General features: G+C 40.4%; 1 protein-coding gene across 1 annotated transcript in view; it reads right to left on the minus strand.

Moving 5' to 3' along the window:
- The window catches only part of plxna1a (plexin A1a), a 201,679-nt gene that overhangs the window by 167,893 nt on the left and 14,590 nt on the right, over positions 1 to 19,196 (minus strand). The gene's annotated exons all lie outside the window — the stretch shown is intronic.

The following is a 19,196-nucleotide window of genomic DNA, read 5'->3' on the forward strand; positions in this document are numbered from 1 at the left end:
TGTGCTAACACTGCGAAAGCAAGAGAAGGGAGGAAAGAGAGAAAGAGAATGTCTTTAAAGTGTACAATAACAGCAACATGGCTGTAGTTTATAATCAACGTCACCATCTTAGTGATAAAGCTAGTGACAGAAAGTGGACCAGAATTGTCAAAGAAAGATTTCCTAGTGAAGAATTTCATCTTTTAAGGGCTTGCAGACTTGTATTGGATTCCTTCTAACCTTATTTTCCGAAATTCATAGCCTTTGCCAGACTGAAATTCTAATGTCAGGAAAATAACCTCTGCATGCACAAAAGCGAACTAAACACCCCAAATTCAACAGCAAGGAGTGATGACTCTGTAAACCTCTTTACCATCAGCCACAGCACATACTACTGGGAAGGTCAGACTGTATGCTTTTAAACCACACAACTAATTCCATTTGTTCTCTACGACTGCAAGCCAGTAACTGTGCTGGGCCGTTGATTAAATTCAGTTGACTTTATGCATAGTCTTGTTGTGTTTGCCATGGGAGAGTTCATGCAATTGCTCAAATTGATCGATTGTTGTTTTGGTTACCGCAGCTACCTGAGCCATCTTAGTTTATATAAATCTATTTCAGCACGCTCTGTTTATCATATTGAAGGGGGTGAAGTTCCATTTGACTGCAAAGCTCTCTGTGCTATGGGTGACCACTACCTTAATGCCAGACAACATATGGTGTCCCTCAGGGATCCATGTCATGCCCAGATCAGTTTAATGTGTACATGTGCAGTATGTGTTACTTGTTTTGAGTCAAATCTATGGATTCAGGACTTATTACCTTAACTTCTTCAGTTTTAAGTTGCATGGGACCAAGCAATAAGTCAAATTGCATTATCACTGATTTGAATTTTCAGTCGTGTCAGAAATGTGACGAGAGCCCTTCAAGTTTGAATTGGCTTTTTATGATTTATTCATTGTTTAATTACTTTGAATCATTTTTGAGTCTGAAAGGTGCTGTACCAATTAAACTTACTTTGCCGTGCCTTTCATGCCTTGTGTTTATTTTTGAACAAAAGTATCTGTTAAGGTTCCCAATGCCTTAATTACATTTTAGGAAAGGATTAGAGCATTTTGGGACGTGGGAAGTGATTTTAGCCAATATGTCAAGCCTGAACAAATATCACTTTGTGTACAAACCACATTCCAACCATCTTTTCATTAGTACATTTATGTTCTGCTCAACAGGAAAGACAAAGTGGAGGTTTGTTTCATAAATGAGTTTGGTCAGCAAACTATTCTTGTCTTGTCTCTAATTCTGCTGCTGCTTTCTCCTCTTTCATTACATCTCTCTCTCTCTCACTCTCTGACACTTCAGTTCTGGTCAATAGTGTCTTTCATCTCAAGCCCAGTCATGATTACAGTGGCCCAGATGACTATACTGTTGCCTGTACCATCAGGACAATACAGCCACTGTTTGAATCCTAGACACACGCGCACGCACACACACACAGACACACACACACAAACCCAGCCAAAAGCATTTTACATACACTTTCTTAGATCTCACCGACTTAACCATCAGCAACACTCAGTATCTTCACTTGTGAAAATCAAGCCAAAGTGGAGCTGCCAGTGCGCACACACGCACGCACGCACGCACGCACGCGCACACGCACACACACACACACACACACACACACACACACACACTCCTGCACCACTGATGCCTGTGCACACACATACCCAGTTCCCACACAACCAAACACAATTGGAATTACATTAAGTTGTTTATTTGAGATGTAGTTTTATGTTTCAAGGTTTCATAGATAAACTTGAACCACCATATCTTAAAATAACGTGAATTCACTAGTGGCACAAATCGGGTGTTATATGGAATCTTTTAACTTTGGATTTGCTTTTAAAAGAGAGGAATCGTTATCTTGTCCACTGGATTTGAAAAAAAAAAGATGATTTTAATAGTGAATAACATGTTAAGATGGGGATGTGTTGCAGCACCTTCTTCCTAAGTTTGTATAAATAAAAGGAAATGCACTTTCACAGCCAGTGGAGCTGAGAATGTCAAGAGCTGTTTGACTGAACGGGGACAAAGAGACGAGAAGAAAGGGGGAAGACATCTGTGAGGTGAAAAATGAGTTTCTGATTTGAAAATCTTGAGAGTGTAAAGTGAAAATAGCCGTAGTGATGGATGTAGAAGTTATTAAAATCTGCCTGTGGATGCACATAGAAAGGCAGAGCAAAGCAAAAATGACACACAAAAAAGGAAATAGACTGATGAGATACAAACTTCCATCTTGCTGCTTTTCCCTATCAAACCAGAGATTTTTGTTGTAATACTTAATAAGTCTGTGGTAAGTTTCTGTGTATACTTACTAAGATACTACAAAATTTGCATTAGAGGAAAAATGAAAATGAAAACTTTACTGCAAACCTAATCTTTAGAGCCTTAGATAAAGAATTGCAATAACTGATTTTGAATTTGGGTTGAAAACACAAATTTGAAATGAATCAAAAATGAAAATTTTACTAATTTTGAGATGGGTCGTATATGTAAACTCCCCAAAATGTGTAACAGTTTGTGTTACAAGCACCTTTTTCTGCAGAGAATCACCCGTATCCCTCCTGCAAACTCAAAGTATCAGCGTATTGCATGTCATATATGTGATATATTGGTGGACCTGTTTCACACTCCCATCTAGGCTCAATCACAATAGTCTGTAGGAGCATTTCAACTCATCAAATTGATATATCTCAATAATACAGAATGTTGGAGGTCTTGTACACAATCCAAAGCTTCCTCAGTCAGGAAAAGGACAGAGTAACAACTACATATATGCTTTTGGTCATTCTCTACCAAGTTGTTAGAATTGACTCCAAACCCAGAATACCTTGAATTAGTCTGGTCTTAAATCCTGTAATGGGGTGTGTGTGTATGTGTGTCTGTGTGTTTCAGGGCCATCTCAAGCCCACCTGCCTCATCAGATGAAGCCGTAGAGGCATTCAGGTCTGTCACACACTGATTTATTACTGTTGGCACATCGATTGCACACACAGCCACAGACCTTGGCCAAACACTTAGGCAAATTTATACACTCTGCTTCTTTAGCATGGAGCTCACATCCATGCCTGCTGGCCTCATTCTGTGTATGTTTGTGTGTATGCGTATGTGTGTGTGTGTGCGTGTGTGTGTGTGTGTGTGTGTGTGTGTGTGCGAGCGTGCGTGCGTGCGTGCGTGCGTGCGTGCGTGCGTGCGTGCGTGCGTGCGTGCGTGCGTGCGTGCGTGCGTGCGTGCGTGCGTGCGTGCGTGCGTGCGTGCGTGCGTGCGTGCGTGCGTGCGTATCCTGCATCCTTTCAATTGTATTTACTACTTAAACACACACATGTACAAACAAACCCTCCCATACACAAACACTGCATGTATACAAATCATATATAACAGAAGTCAAACTGTATAGCCACAGGCGAAATATAAACATTTACATGTATGAGCTTTCCATTTTTATCGAATAGGATTCAGTGGGGAGGAGGAAAAGCTGAACCAGTTGGGACACACCTCCGCCTGCACTTATGACCCTACTCAATAAAATATCCGTCTCATCTTTCATTCCAAAATCTCCCCGTCTTTACAAAAAGTGAAGGTATATGCTGAGGTATTTTGGGATGTCTTTGCTTTGCTGGAAGTAGAATGTAGTATCAAGACAGACTGTGTGTCCAATTTTGAATAAAACACTTGGAAAATAAAGTTAAAGGCTCTAAGAAGGGTTAGAATAATGTGAAAGAAGAATCAACAACAAAATACAACAAAACACTGATATTAGACTTCTGTAGTTTACACACTGACTTAATTGCTTAGACTGGCATTATCTGTGCCAGTGTCCACATTCAGTCAGGAAGTGCAGCAGAGTAAGTACATAATCTCATCTGATCAATTCACATCAACACTCTAAGCCTTTGCTGACGGATGGCGACACAGTTGTATCAGTCATTATACAGGTCGGGGGAGGGAGAGGACACTTGAACATGAGATTTCTATTTGAAATCAATTTTCCAAAAGACACGTTATTGACAACCGCTAATACACACAGCCTCAACGCCTCAGCCTGTGGTTTTATCAAGCTGGGTGGAGAAAAGGAATGAATCTGCAACTGAGGTCAAATAGAATCCTTACTGCTTCGTTCTTTAAAAACAGAACACATTATGGATCTATTTCACATCATTTTCACACATTCTTAAAATGAACCCAAGCAAGAATTGACATGCTATGATGTCCTCACACACCATAAAATGCAACATTCTTCCATTGTCTGCACATAGATGGCCACACACACACACAATCCTCAACAAGCTATGCCGTAAACCTGTAAACCTTCTTCTCCACCTTACAATATAGTCATTGAGTCATTGTTGAACTTTAAATAGATGCTTATTATTATTATTATGCTTATTATAAGCATTATTATACATATATGAATTAACCTCCTCTGTGTGTGGGTGTTGTTTCAGGTCTTAATTGTGTAAAATCAGGTTTCAGATCAGGGCTACTCAATAATGATGCAAAGAGGATATCAACAATGGATATATATGTTGTACAATATACTATTTAAATTATTTGGATTTCATTGAGATTACATCATGTGCTGTGTGTGAAACAGAGACAGAAAGAGTTTGTGAGAGAGAGAGAGTGGGCTGAGGCTGCATACAGCAGAGACACAGTGGTTCATTTACAGGCACATTTCACAAATGACACAGTGACCCCACAGGCAGCTGCATGCAAGCACACACACACACACACACACACACACACACACACACACACACACACACACACACACACACACACACACACACACACAACCATACACATACAGTACACAAACTTTTCCAACAACCATGGGTATAAGCAGCAATACAAAACTGAGAAATGACTGCATAATTCACTAAGTTATTGTATGCATGCAGGCAAACAGACATCCTATACAAATGTACACACGCACTCCTAATTCACACACACACACACACACACACTCACATTTGTTTCTCAGGCTGGCAGGTGTGGCAAGAGCAAAGAGTCTTAGTTATTCCTAATCTCATTGAGTTTCCTCTACAATGAGCTCTTAAATCCATCCAGAATGGAAGCAGTTAAGGATTCTCATCGTTAATTCTAAAAGTCAATTCCAAAGGCAACTATACTTTCATTGTGTTCACAACCTGCAATGGGCAGACAAAGGGCTACATCATACGTGGTAAAGCATCGCCATATGTAATGTAATGCACACATCTCTCCATCCAATAAAACATAATATTGAGAAAAAAAATGTCACCACATGTGTGCGTTCACTCAAGCAGAGACAAAACAAACGTAAAATAAAGCAACGCTCCTGCTCTCAGAGGATGAATTAAAAACAGTTTGCTGCAGATAATTTATGCTCAGACATATTTGTGAGGCAACATCAAGAAAATGATTTAAATAAAAACATAACCTCACCCTCAAATGTTCAGTGCATTACAGTATTTAGTGATGAAGTGTTTCATTTCATTTTTTGCTGTATTCACTTTCCTGCCTCCTGTGTGTGTGTGTGGATTCTCACAAGGCCACTAAAATTTTCTTTAAGGCAAGCACTTACCATTAATTTTGCAATGTTTTCCATGCAGGTGGAGGGTAACAGTTATTGCAGCCATGAATTGTTTATGTTTTCTATATTTCAAATAGAGAAAAAAAGGAAATTTATGGCCCTCATTCAATGCACAGATGTTGTGGCTGCAATGCATTCTGAACCATGAGACATAGTGTCAGTGGAGAGATCTAAGACTTGATTCTTGAACATCAACACAAGTCTAAAACATAACACAAGAACACACTGCACTTTGGCTTTTCATCACGACAGAAGCACCAGACTATGTCACCAAGATATTCTGGGTCTGGCCTGTGGTTTCCTTGCCTCCCAAGAGAGATTCAAGCTCTTTCATTCTTTCTTGGTACGTAGATCAAATCGAGAGCTTTGCCTAAGTCAAGAGAGACAGTTTACAGCATCTGCATCACTGCTGAGTCCTCCTATGCATCAGTCCTTCTGGTACAGCGTGATGCTACCAGAACTACATTGTCTGCAAAAAGCAAATCTTACGCACTCCTGGTGATTTTTCTCTTCATGCCACCAAAGCTAAACTATTGAAATAAGCTCAAAATGGCCAAAGAGTGCCCACTAGATGAATAATTCACTAAAAAGTCCTTTGAAACTATCTCAGAGCACAAACATTATGAAGAGGCTCACTCTAGTTTCCCAACTCGTAGTTTTAGCGCCGCAGATTCTGTGGTTTGTGATAAATTTCATTACTTGCATCTAAATGAGGATCTTCTTGCTCAGGCAGCAACACATACCTTCTATACACCAGTGTTATTAATTGAGTTTTTAATTATTAGTTGCTCTTTATCTACAGCCCTCATTCTCTCTCTCTCTATCAATCCTGTCATCCTGAGTACCACTGAAAAAGATTTTTGAAAAACTACAATGCATCCCGCTTCACACTTCATCAGGGCTGTTGAAAAGATGATAATTGCTTAGTTTTTATTTGCCAAAATGTCGATGGGAGCTTTTTGTCCATGAAAGCTGTGAGTGTGCATCACTTCTGTATTGTGACCAACACTTAGACATTTAGATCGAGGACACTGCGCTGGATTGTGTGTGTGTGAGAGTGGCTGCTTAACAGACGGTGAAAAGACTAAAGCAGAGAAACAGCACATAAAAGACCATTAACTGTCAATTACAAATTAGTGTGGGTTTTGTTATTGTTTGTTTATTTATTTGGTGTTGTACACAAATTTCATTATTTGCCTATGGGTTATTCAGAATATGTATGAAACAGTGACATGAATGAGACTTAACTGGTAACATTTTCAACATGACCAGACAAAAAGTGTCTCACTATATAAATATAGTGACCTAAAGAGAAAGAAACAGCTACAGCATAATTAACATATACAGTATGTCCTGGAACTGCACACACATAGTATGTATGTTTATGTGCTTAGATGAATAAACCATAAAGATTTCCTCTCGTGAACAATTTTATCAACACATACACACATGGGCAAGTATGTACACACAATTGGCCAGTAGGGGAGAAGCATATCAACAGATGCTCGGAGTTATAAAGTGTGTAATTGCCTGCGTGTGTGTCTGTGTATGTATAACAGAAAAAGGGAGAGGAAGAATGGGATATTTGTACATGCTGACAAACTCTAAAAGTGAGAAATTACTTTGCAGTTGGATCATTCCCATTCTGGGAGTTGAAATAACTGCAAAGGAGTGTGTGTGTGTCTGCGTGTGTGTGTGTGTAGTCTCTAAAGAGGGGACCCTGAAGCTAAAGCCATTTAGAGGGCCTTTAAGTGCTTGAATAGGCCCAGAAACACAGTTCTTTATCAGGGAATTTGGCGTAGATAATCGAAGCTGGCTCCCAACCGCAGAACAGCAATTTTGCAGTTTAAGAAAATGAGATGATGAGAGAGCTAAGAAGGACTGGGGGGGGGGCAGCCATTCCTCATCTGGAGGAAGAAATCGCAGCACTTGAGAGGGTGTGTGTGTGTCTGTGCATATATATGTATGCGTGTGTGTGTCACAGTAACAGACAGCATAAAAGAGAAACAGTAGAGAAACACTGACAATGAAGGAGTAAGTAACAGAGCTCCCCACTGTTTCTGATAGGTCTGCATGGAGACAGATGGGAAAGTAAGTGCACACTGTAGTTTCATATCTGGAGGCGGAAGAAATATCACCATCTATCCTGCTTGAGAGACTTTATACTCAAGCTGCAATAGAAACCTGTTTTATTGTCGCAGCGGTGCTGTAACACCGGCTATAAACCCGAGCCGTTAGTACAAATGCTCAGCCGCCATTAGGGGGGCGGGGACGTAAACACACTGGCGATACCTGTTCTGCACGACACTGATGGGTTTATAGCTCAAACTGGAGCTGAATTGTCAAGGTCTTTAAGTAGAGACTCTGCGCTTCTAATTCATGTTTCCCTCACTCATTTTGAAGTGTATGCTGAACATATAAATGCTACAAGATCAGACATTCAAGGAAGTTTCAAGATCTTGCTTGAAATTCTAATTTATATAATAAATAATTATGAATACTGAATTGAAATCAAGACCAATCATCAGACCAAGTACCTTTTATTGATTTCATAAATAACACATTTTCTGAAAAAGTGGCAAATCCGAGATTTATATCCCAATTATTCCTGGAATTGTCCAATTATTAGCTTCTGTATCTTAAAACAAGACACAAGAGGGACAATCACTGCACCGAAATCAAGAAAATTTCATTTTGATTCCAGAAAAATCTTGACCGATTCATCAATATTTGATTGGGTCCTTCTTACTCACTCTGAAATCAACAAATGGCAGGTGTTTGAGTTGTAATTTCTTATTTACAGGCTTGCCAGATATGCCAAAGCCTCTAAAAACATATTGGCATGTTTGCTTTGAGATACTCATTTTAATATGAGCTACACAAAAAGACTACAAATTGTCTACTCTAACTTCTAACTTGAATTTCTATACTTTTGTTGATATGAAGCAATAAACTATTTTATATTAATTTCTTGAGTTTCTGCCCCTATTGAGTGCAAAAGGTGAGAGCAATCTCTTGCCATCCAACCCAACATATAGCCGCCCTCCATGCATCACCCAGTAGACTGCATCAATCAGTCTAGTGTTATCAGTCTGTTCCAGTTCTTGGTGCATAACATCACACCGCTGCCATTTGGATGTTAACACCACAGGTAAACAAAGAGAAGAGACACTGGGGAGAGAATGCAAGTGCTCAATTAAACACAGAATCAGAATTACAAAATGAAAATGGAACAAAATAGTGTCTACAGGGTGTACTGAGACGGAAAATAATGCTACTTAACCAAGTTAGCCTGCAAGTAATGATCTGCAAGTTATCGGCAAAAGGTTGGAAATCAAAGTGTGTGTGTGTGTGTGTGTGTGTGTGTGTGTGTGTGTGTGTGTGTAGATCAAATGCTATAAATCTCTGGAGGCTCTGGACATCTTACCGAAGTTGAACATTAAAACACCCATCTCAGCAATCAAACTGAATTAAACCACATCAAATGACTGCTTTAGGTTTGCTGTTGAGGAATTCTCCCTCTGTGGAATCATCTTTTAACTCTACATTCTCACTTCACCACGATTGCTTCCACACCTTCTGCTTTGAGAGTTAAAAGAAATGGAGTACCTGACTTACAGCGTTGGCTCCTCTGACAGTTGTTTTAAATAAGCTTTCACTGCTGAGCATGCTTGCTCTTTCCTCTCTAGCTGCTCCGTCTTCATCTCGACCTATCTGACCTCAGCTGAGACACGAAAGGCGCTTTTAAGCCGCCTGCTGTGTCGAAGTTTGTTTACGGTATGAACAATTCCACATGGCGGTGATTCTGTCCTATGTGAGACCGAGCTATAATTGGGCTTTCTGTCAGTCTTGTAGATTTGGAGGTGAATCTATCCACTGGTGACTTTTGACTTAGCTGGTCCCTTTCCACTGAGTCATCCTCTATTTACACAGTCTGGCTGCATGTGTGGTCATTATGTCTTAATTTCACCTATTTTGAGAAAGGAATACCAGCTACATCTAACTATGAATTATACAGTATTCAGAGCAAAAGGGGGCAAGTTAATTACACCTTTTATTTCCTTGCTTGACATCTTAATAACTAGTATTCTAGATTGGCTGCTTGGACATGATCAGCTGTAAAATTCTTGCTGGGGTAAGCAAATTGCATGTCGCCCACTTCGCTGCCTACACACCAGAGCGCAAGGAGCAGAGTGCTGACATGTATCATCCAGAAATGAACAGATGACAGTTTATGCCAGCTTCCCAGCCTTGGTGGGCCTTTCTGCCTGCTAACATTTTTCCATGCCATCACCATTTGGCGCTCATTGTATAGCTTGAAATGTTTTGCCTCCATTGCTTTGCTGCTTCAGTCTAAGTCCCACACAGCTATTGTGCGTTTGAAAGGTCACTGGCAGAAAGGCCAAAGTTGAATTTGGTTTACTTTTGAGTGCAGAGGCTGAAGTGACAAATCCAAGCTGTGTGTGTGGCTCGAGGTAAAAAGCAGCTATTTTACTGCAAGGTCGCACAATGCCTTATTGGTGTGTTTAGCCGATCATGAGGTGGAAGGCACCAACTCTGGGGTAGAGAATACATAATGCAGTTGGGTGGGTGCTGAGAACTTATGATGTCTTAGTGGAGAATCAGTGCCCCACTTTCCCCCCACATAATCTAGGTTGAATCAACTCTGAGTGAGTGTGTGAATGAGTTTTTCTGTCTTTGTGTTAGCCCTGAAGCTGACAGTGATACACTTAAGCCCGAGCTGACCTGATAGCAGGCTCTTTATCTTCAGAGAAATCTAAAATATTCATGATTGTTCTAAACAGAAACCAATTCATAAAATCACATGATTAAGGGGACTTCCAAGTTCCCTGAAATAACAAGTCAAGACTGTGCTGAGTGGCGCTGTAGGACTGGGCACTTGGAAAAAATAGGAAAGTGGATAGTTATTGTCTTTACGGAGAGAAAGTGCCTGCCCCCAGACCTGAAAGCTACAGGTGTAGAAAGCTCTCCTAAACACTGCCTACCTACTTTACTGTATGAGACAGAAACAGCCCTGTAATGAACAGAGAGCATTGCATGTGTATTACAACCTAAAATGCATTACCAAGCAAATCACATTTTCAAGCAAATAATGAAATCTAACAATGGGATTAAGGGCATTATTCAATTATATGAGGGCCGTCTCCCTTAGTAACTAGGCTATATCTCTCATTGGTTATAAACAAGCTTTAACTCAGCCTTATTATTACAAATGTTAAACTAAAACTGTTGCGTACATTGCTTAAGCACTCTCTGACTTTGACTGTGCACACTTACACCGGCAGGTCCACACAGTTAATGTTGCCTTTACAATCTGCAAGGCTGAATCATTTAAAGAGGTAATAAGTGGTTAACATAACTTCTGCAACAGGTAATTATAATGAAAGCCTTTTAGATGTGGAGTACACTGTGGGTACAAGAGTGGAAGTTACCACTGGCCAGGAACCGAATGCTGGTAAATTTGGGTAATTGTCCACTCTAGTAGGTCGCCAACTATCATCTGGATCAAAACGATGGTCTTTTTTGGATCTAAAAATCAAGCTGGTTGGTAGAATATTAAAAAGCCAGGGTTGGATATCAGAGATGTACCTGCTGCTGCTCCTGCTGGCATCTCCCTAACTCTATTAAAATTAATTGCTTTCCAGCTGCCCGTTCAATGGATTTGTTCCTGCTGCAATGTTGATACACCTATTATCAGCCATGCAAAGCCACACACTTAAGTTCATTTACCTACAATGATCAAAGAAGAATCACACAAGTTGTCAGGAGAACCCAGCATTACAGAGAAAACCGCTGCACACTGGGGGAGAATTGTACATCATCTCACCCACACACACCCACACACCTACAGAAGTGTGTAGGTTTGCTCATCGGGTTTGATGATTGTCCCGAATTTGATTTGTTTTGATATGGAAAACAACAAGCGGCACACTTCACATCGCATAAGAGCGCTCTTACAGTCTGCTTCATTCACTCTCATGACCAGCTCTGTGGCTTTTTATACTGTGGTTTAATCTTCACTTCAAAGCTTTCACTTGCTAATTGGTTGCTGTCATTCTGTATTTCATTCCATATAATGATCAAATGCTTTGCGTTTCTGAGAATACATACAAAATGCTATCAGTGCACACGTGTGTGTGCACACAACACGGGCACAATATGTCTCACCATAAACATGAGGACGCGTTACTGCTCTTCCTGCTGCCTACATGCAGATTCCAATCTTACAGAGGAGGGATATCGCACTTGATTAAATACTGGCAGTTTAATCAGGCCCTCACACACCTACAAACACACACACGTATGTACACATGAAGATATATACAGACATTAAGGCCAAAGCAAACACAGAACAAAGACAAACCTGTCTCCATGTGCATCTGAAGAATTGTGTGTGAGTGTGCAGGTGTGGATGTGTGTGTGTGCTATAGATGTGAGCTCCACAGAGACTTAGTGTGTGTGGATGCTGGTCATATCTGTGTGTGTGTGTGTGTGTGTGTGTGTGTGTGTGTGTCATCTATCCGTATGTCATCTCTCCTCTGATGTGACCTTTACACACAGATATTTTCTTCCCACCCTGCCAGCAACACTGCTAACACAATTACACAAGGCTAATGAAGAGAGAACCCTGATAAAGTGGTATACACACACACACACACACACACACACACACACACACACACACACACACACACACACACACACACACACACACACACACACACACACACACACACACACACACACACACACACACACACACACACACACACAAGCATTGCCACCATGCATATCAATCTCCCTGTAAAGGCTACATTTGCATCTTTAATATAAATGAAAGTGCTTATTAAAGTGCACACAGCAGTTCAGATCAGATGGGGGAAGAACTCATCTAAATCCAGAGTGCTTAACCTGTCACACTCCTTCTTTCACTTAATAAATCCCCCTTTTTTTCCTTTTTGTCTCTTCTTTCAGGGCCAGTTGGTTAATTCAGTTTGCTCATGGCCCCTGTCCTAAAAAAAAAAAAATCTCATATCAGCGGGTCAGTGTCATCCTCCATCTTCATTATTGTTCAGGCTTTCAATATAGTGTTTCAGTGTGTAAAGGTGGCAACAATCAGAGGCTGGACAAAGTCATTTTAAGCTCCACTTCTAGTATCAGAGAAGAATGAAATTATGGTATTGAATACACTTTACTTTATTTCCGTCTTTCTTTCAAAAACCCTTTTGTGCAGATAAAAATGTAAAACTTTGTCCACTTCAACGGTATCAAAACACATTTTTGTCACTACATTTAGACCTAGTTTTTGTGATTTTTAAAAATACATAAAATTTAAGATGAATTGCAATAGTGTCACTTCAAAACACACACACACACACACACACACACACACACACACACACACGTTTTACATACATGTTAATATCTAATTTCAATATACATATCCAGTTTGGATCCTTTCATTATATTTGCAAGCGTTACATGTTCCAGAGCCAGCTCACCCCAGGCCTGCTATAGCTTCATGTAAAGACGCTGCATGTCAGCACAAAATTGGTTTCAATTTAAACAATCCATATTGACCTTTAAAAGCTTTTATTAGTCAGAACCTACAATATTCACACAGTGGAAAGGCCAACACACACCAGGTAGTTAAATGACAATGAAGGCCCCAGTATGTGTCAAATGAAGCAGAACTGATGTCTTGTAAGGAGAAACACACAGCAATTACGTGTATTCGGTGTACTTTTCTACTGCCGATACTACATCATATTTGGTATAAATATCACATGACTGATTGAGCTCTGGACACAAGGCCCTCACCAGTGATCCCGTGTGATATTGCAGCAAATATCACAATCGGGGAGGTGATGATTAGATGGTTGGAAGACACCTTTGTAAGTGATTGGAGGATCAACTTCCCACTGTTTTACCAGAAAAGTTGCCCACTGTCAGTCAAGAAAAGCAACAATTGAGCGTAACAGAAATTAGTAACATTTACAACCAAAGGTTATGCCAAAGAAAAGAAAGCAGCTCAGCTGCTGAAACAGAAATAGGATGAAAATAAGAATTCAGAGAATCGTTTGGAGAACCAGTCCTCAGCTGAGCATGAGTTAATCCCAGCGGTAGGTGAGCTAAAGTGACCCAGCCAAGCACAGAATCTGCTAACTGCAGCTGCCGAGGACATCGACATGCTTAAAGAATTTGACGCAACCGAGACAAGGAGGGTCAAACCCAGATTCTATGGGTGCTATTTATTTTATACAGTGGTTGAGGCTAAATGTTATTAGATTTGCAGTGGACAACTTGGCTAAAATAACTTAAAATATTGTAAATCCTGGAGCAAAGATTGGCTGCCACTGCACTGATACAGCCCAGATCTCTCTCTCTCTCTCTCTCTCTCTCTCTCTCTCACACACACACACACACACACACACACACACACACACACACACACACACACACACACACACACACACACACACACACACACACACACACACACACACACACACACACACACACACACACACACACACACACACACACACACACACACACACACAGAGATACACACCAGAACCACAGACTGCAACATTATATCCCTTGATTGAAGGATTGACTGTAATTCCAATTGTTTGTTGTCTCCACCGAAAGACAATTCATGCATATGTGCTCAACAGATTACCCTTCTTTTTTTCTTGGTTTGACATTTTGCATAGTCAATTTCTGTTTATCTTTATTCTGTATGGGATTCTGATTGCTTGATTTGATGATATTGGCATGCATTCAGTGATCATTTTTAATTAGACACTGAAGCAGGGAATGTGGTCGATAGTTACATTGACTTGTCAGAAGTGTTTGCATTGTGTCAACATTAATTGTGCTGTACATCGAGGAACAGCTTGATGCACAAAACATTTCCATTCTATTGTAAAGTAAGTCCATCCAGTTTCGATCAGTAGGACAAAAGTTCTTCATGACTGTATCACAGGTTGTGTTCTAGGACATCAGCCTGTTCTTTTGTCTTATAATCATGTAATTTGAAGTACATTTGGGGGCTTTCAGTCTGTCTTTTCTCGGGCCTTTTCACTCTTATATGTTATGTTATGCTAAGTATCACATCACACGTTACCATCAAGTGGCCAGCAAGCAGAGCGCCACTCCGCCATCACCATCTTCTTTTTCCCACTTTTTAGCCACTGCCAACTCCACTGCCAATCAATCATAAGTTCCTTTCACTGCCACCTCTGGTAACTTGTGACCATTCTGTGGCACCGTACTTAACAAACCTCCAGTATTTATTTACTTTTAGACGGTGCTCGCATGTGCTCACCACCTCGTTCTTTCCCTTTCTTTTGTCTTACCACTTTAGAAGTAAACTTGGGCCTAAATGCTGTAAAGACCCAAATCTCATGCGCTGGCTGTCAGGGTGAGATTGAGACTCTCTTACACCAAATGTTCAGATTCAACACATGTATGAATGAATGTGTTTCATTAGTTGGAGTGGAGATGTATATATATAAATATATATATAAAATGTTCTCTACGGGCCTTTCCACAGCAGCACAATGAGAAAGCTCCTCACATGCTGGTTGCCAGGATATTAGCAGCGAGAGAAACCTAGGCTAGTAATGGGCACCAAGGGATCACAGCCATGGAAAAGACATAATAAAAACAGACTAACACATATTTTCTTTTACAATAAGTGATTTGTGGATACATGTTAGGCATTAAGCCTCAATTCAAATTCTTACTTTTCCTGAGATGAATGTAAAAACACAATATTTTTCTTGAATCTCTCGCCAACAGAGAACCTATCTAACCTTCCCTCTCTTCCATGTCAAAACATATAATACTGGTGAGGGTGTTCAAAGTGGCCCCAGCAACCCCCAGGGGTCCCTGAGGGGGATCCAGGGGCTCCCATTTGTAATGCAGACAAACTCAATTTTTACGTAATTTAATTCTCAAGTCAGAGATTGTATCCTTTCCTCATGTCAGTCTCACCACCTCCATCTCCCAACTTACATTTTTGGCTGACCTGATCCAATATATTTCAATGAAATACTAAACCAACAACATCGATCACTCTTTTTATGGGATACCTGGGACACACTCTCACCAAATTGGTGTTTTGAGGCAGGTTTTTCTCTCTATTCAAGGGGGCTGTGACGTAAATCTTCAGGGGAAACTCAGCTGTAATGTCGCCACTAATCAGATCTAGATCTACGCTTTTTGACAGGAGGTTACAGTCACAGAGGAAGAGGGCGAATTCTTGAGGCGTCACATTGGCCTGATTAGGATTGGACAGGATCCTGAGTTGGTCTGTTGCTAAATCTGGTTCTGATTATCACGTCTAAGAACTGACAGCATTCCAGCACTGCTGCACGTCCACGACCTTAAGAAGGAGACGGGGGGGATATAACTGCTGCGCATGTGTTCTTCTCATTTGAAAGTAGTTTATACAGGAGAATCATAGAAGGTGGCATAGTGGTTAAATGTTTTACTCCAGAATATAAGATTGAACTGCTGCCATGAACCCTGCTGAAGTGTCTTTCATCAAGTTACTGAATCCCTACCAGCTCTGTGATTGTTGCTCTTTGGCTAAACCTGACCTCTAACCTCAATGTGGGCGAGTGGCAAGAGAGTTTCCCTACAAGGAGCAATAAACTATTGCATTGTTGTCACTGCAGTTTAATGACGGACACAGCCAACACATTATAAACCACATGAAGACTCAGTTCACTTGCAGTTCACTGGCATAAAAGCCTCATCTGGAAGAGGAAGTATCCATAGCTCAAGACTGAGAGTGATGAAGTGCAGCTCCCATGTGTGAGCACATGCTTATTACCCTCACAATCTCTACTGCTATCTCAACAGCATATTTAGAGTGTTTAAATGCTGTTTTATTTAAACCAAGTCAAACGAACAGAACAGAATCAGCCTCGTGGATGAGTGTGGAAATATTACAGTGAGTGAAGTTGTGTTGAAGTACCGTGTTAGATATCTGATGAGCTGGACGACGAGAGTATCAGTACAATGACTGTACTTGTTTGCCGTTAGAGTAAGAGTCCAAATCAAGTGTTAGAAGCTCAATGATGAATCATTACTATATTTTTTAAGCCAAATATGTGAAAGGATATTTCTTAAACACATAAAATGGGAATATCCATGGACTCACACAGTAGAAGAAAGATAATGATCTATAATGTGGTTAAATTGCACATTAATGACAGGGTAGTATAGTGCCCTGTACTTTGAATGATAATACAAGTGCACACCAGAGAGCAAGAGCAGGATGTAGCCATACTTTTACTTGCATTAGCTTGAAATCTGACGTGTGAATAAACAAGATGTATCATAAAAGTTCCTAATCCAGACCTAATCCTCTCCTGGACCTACAGTATATGGACACCTGTTGAATGATACTGTTGATGATACTCAAACACTTCTCTTTAAGATTGATGTCTTTGTTCTGTACTAATCAACTCTTCATTTACCCAAGCTTCCTCCAATTGCAAAATATGTCAATTAGTTTTAGATATATCCCGCTGCAGTCAACAACAATGAAAACATAATACCATACACAGATAACTGCAGATAAACAGAGCAATATGCACACACACCGCTAAATCCACACACAGTCATATGTAACATGTGAGCATACTAATATCCGTTCTCATTATCCTCTAATCTCTTTCTCTCACACACACACACACGCTTAAATAACTCTTATTACAGCATATGAACTTTGCACAGAGCCTTATGTAAACTAATCACCAAGTTCCACTAACACACATTTCCATTGTTAACACAGACACACCCTGACACCGCTCATGTGAACATAACGTCTTAACCCGTGACCTCTGACCCCCTCTCTCTCCGACTGTATGTATCTATCACCAGCATGTGCAACAGCAGGACAGCCAACAGCTTGTTACACTTTTGTAATACCACTACAGATATGCAAGTGCTGCTCTTGTTAACCTTAAAGCAATATTTCAATTGGCTGCAGCATTTCAGTATAGTTTTTGGCAGGCATGCGCCCACAGGGCTCCATAAATAATCAACCGCACATGTTGCTGTCCTGGTCGGGAGTGTTGATGTATGACAACTTAACTTTCCTTTTGCTTTTCTTTCTGTTTGAAAATCTGATCATAATTCAAGTGCATAAAAATAACGTATAGCAGCCATGTGATAAGGTATTTAATGATGTTGCTATTGGTGCAGTTTGCCCTCTTTATCAATAATAGTATTACATTAATATTGCCTAATGGAACTGTTTCATGAGAAATAAATTTGTGAGAAGGTGAAAGTTTATGAAACACTCTAATATAGTATAAAAATGTCTGATAAAATATTGCAATGAAAAGGGAAAACTGATTCTGTGCTATATGGTTCAGAGGTTATAATAGTGGTTAATACAGAGCCAGCATCAGGTCAAATGCACAAAAATGTAATGGCTTCTTCCATGAAGAATATCCAACTTGGCCCCCAGGTGTTGTGAAATCTCTTCATGCCTTTTTGAGTAATCCTGCTGAGAGACGGACAGACAGGGTAACAAACCAACGCAGGCGAAAACAGAACCTCCTAGGTGGAGGTAAAAGATCCCACCAAGTTCAAGTCAATGCAATTTTGAGTATTTTCCAAAGCCCTGAAATAAGGCCAAGAAGGGGAAACACACCCTCCGGGCTGCTGATGTTGACCAGTTGGACCTTTCATGGAGTCACACCACGACTATGCTGGAAAATGAAAATATGTACCGCAGTGAAATATCAGTATCACTCATATCATCCAACCATAGTTGATGACCTGCTGATGCTGGATAAATATTCAGTCAGACCATGTTACAGGTCATCCCGACACTGCTGTTAAATAGCTTTTACTTCACCCGTGTGGAAGGGACACCCCAAGGCCTTGGAGATCAGAAAGGGCGTGAGAGCATCCAAAGGCCTGGCCAGGGGACCCGGCCTCTGTGGAGCTCCGAAATCAAGTACTGTAAACACACTGTACATTAGCGACCTCCTTCTAGATCTGGGAGACACGAACCCAAGGGGAGGCAGAGATATGAGTTCAAGATGATTTTAATAGACATGGAGCATGTCATTTAGGCATACTGTATATGGTGGTAAAAATCCTGAATGAATGAAAACTACTGCAGTGTTTCTCAGCAAACATCATCTCTGTTTCTAGTCCACTACTTTCATCTAAATGCCACTTTTACCCAACACGTCAATAAGACTGACTGATTAATGTAAGTTTATTCTGTAACAGTAATTTATTATCTTACATTATAAACTATCTTTGAATTACATATTGATGTTTTCTGTTCAGTTTCTGTTATTTGGAAGTCAAGGTTGACTTGCGATATCTTGAAAACAACGCTTAATGAGGAAGATAACACAAATCCCTCTTTGTTCAGACTTCCTTTTGTATCATTTGAGTGAGGTCTCCACCACTGAGGTTTAACTCAGTCAGTCAGATTTCTGCTTTCTGTCTACTTCTGCCTCAGACATCATTTATATGCTCCATCAGTAAACAAGCTTTCTTTTGATTTGTTTGG

Source organism: Genypterus blacodes, unplaced genomic scaffold, assembly GCF_046128005.1.
Source record: "Genypterus blacodes isolate CSIRO-AG114 ecotype Tasmania unplaced genomic scaffold, CSIRO-AGI_Gbla_v1 ptg000094l_1, whole genome shotgun sequence".
NCBI lineage: Eukaryota > Metazoa > Chordata > Actinopteri > Ophidiiformes > Ophidiidae > Genypterus > Genypterus blacodes.